Consider the following 1,984-nt stretch of genomic DNA (forward strand, 5'->3'; position numbering starts at 1 on the left):
CACACTCCACTGGCTTCCAGTCGAAGCTCGTATCCACTACAAGACCATGGTGCTTGCCCCACGGAGCAGCAAGAGGAACTGCCCCTCCCTACATTCAGGCTATGCTCAAACCCTACACCCCAACCAGAGCACTCCCTTCTGCCACCTCAGGTCCGGGTGGGAAAGTTCGGTCCAAGCTCTTCTCTGTCCTCGAAACCCAATGGTGGAATCAGCTTCCCTCTGTAGCTAGGACAGCAGAGTCCCTGCCCATCTTCCCTCTGTAGCTAGGACAGCAGAGTCCCTGCCCATCTTCCCTCTGTAGCTAGGACGGCAGAGTCCCTGCCCATCTTCCCTCTGTAGCTAGGACGGCAGAGTCCCTGCCCATCTTCCCTCTGTAGCTAGGACAGCAGAGTCCCTGCCCATCTTCCCTCTGTAGCTAGGACAGCAGAGTCCCTGCGCATCTTCCCTCTGTAGCTAGAACAGCAGAGTCCCTGCCCATCTTCCTCTGTAGCTAGGACAGCAGAGCCCATCTTCCAAAAATATCTGAAACTCTGTCTTCAAATAGTATCTATAATCACCCAGCGATGTACTATAGTGGCAACATGATATCTCGTCTGTCTGTCTGTCTGTCTGTCTCCCAGAGATGTACCATAGTGGTAACATGATATCTTATTTTCTCTCTCTCTCTCTCTCTCTCTCTCTCTCTCTCTCTCTCTCTCTCTCTCTCTCTCTCTCTCTCTCTCTCTCTCTCTCTCTCTCTCTCTCTCTCTCTCTCTCTCTCTCTCTCTCTCTCTCTCTCTCTCTCTCTCTCTGCCTGTCTGTCTTTCACCCAGTGATGTACGCCATGGAGATCAACGTGGAGAAGGACAGAAAGACAGGGGGACACCAGGATCCTGTCAGCTTCTGCAGTCAGCCCTGACGAGGTGCCTGACCGCGGGGTCAAGGTTTTCGACGACGGCCGGAAGGTTGTCTACGAGGTCCGCTCAGGGGGTCCTCTACCCTGGACAATGGGGTTCACCGCTGGAGCTCCCAACAGGTGGATGAGCTGATGAAGCGGGTCGGGGCGACCACTGGCTGTGCTCAGGGAGGCAAGGCTAAGGTCACCGTCAACCCCGCCGACGCTGATGACCCCAAAACCTCCCCTAGGTCCACTGACCCCTCCGCTGACCTCCCTACCAACTACACCCCCTACACTACCCCCCAGCTGTCCCTAGCTCTGGCACCACGGCCCACAAGATGCCCAAGCCCCAGGCTCCAAGCGCCCCCATCACCACCCAGCCTCCACCCTGCCAGGAGGTGATATACGAGGGTGAGGTGACGGAGGCTCCCCAGGCTACGGCGGAGAAGCCGATCACTATGATCTTCGTGGGTTATCATAATGTAGACGACCAGGATGAGACCAAGAGGCTGCTGGGATTCGACGGCACCATCAAGGCTGAGATCGTCCTGATCGATGAGGACGATGAGAAGTCGCTACGGAGAAAACGGTGACAGACGGTTACTCCACCGTGGACGGCAACGCCGCCGACCTGGTGTCTGGCGCGCGGCCGCTCAGCGACACCACCGAACTGTCGTCGGAGGGGAAGGACGAGAGCTCTGCCACGGCCACCAAGGAACTCCCCTCCCCAGCAGGTATAGAGAAGAAAAAGCCCTGCCGCTGCTGTACTATCATGTAACCTCATTACTTTAACTACACTCCCCACAACTCTCTGTTTTTCCCCTGGGACTGCAGGGAGGAAGGAGCTCATTGGTTAATCAAGGCTCTGATCTTCCTCCTCCCGAAACCCTCCTCCTCCTCCTCCTCTTCCTCTTCCTCCTCACAGCTACTAACAGAACCTTACCTTCTGGCCCCTGGAACTTGGCTGCGTTGACATCACTCTTTTAACTTTGACCTTTGACTCACCTTTGTGAGCCTGTGTCCTGATGATGCCCTCCCCTCCCCAGGGAAAGTAAAGGCACTCTGTCACTCCCTTCAGTAGGACAACGGTGGAGGTTGAAGTTGCCC

General features: G+C 56.0%; 1 pseudogene; it reads left to right on the top strand.

Annotated features, from left to right (window-relative positions):
* Positions 1-814: 814 nt before the first annotated feature.
* LOC123731697 (paralemmin-2-like) lies at positions 815-1,672 on the top strand (annotated as a pseudogene).
* Positions 1,673-1,984: the final 312 nt, after the last annotated feature.

Source organism: Salmo salar, unplaced genomic scaffold, assembly GCF_905237065.1.
Source record: "Salmo salar unplaced genomic scaffold, Ssal_v3.1, whole genome shotgun sequence".
In the NCBI taxonomy this organism is placed as follows: Eukaryota; Metazoa; Chordata; class Actinopteri; order Salmoniformes; family Salmonidae; genus Salmo; species Salmo salar.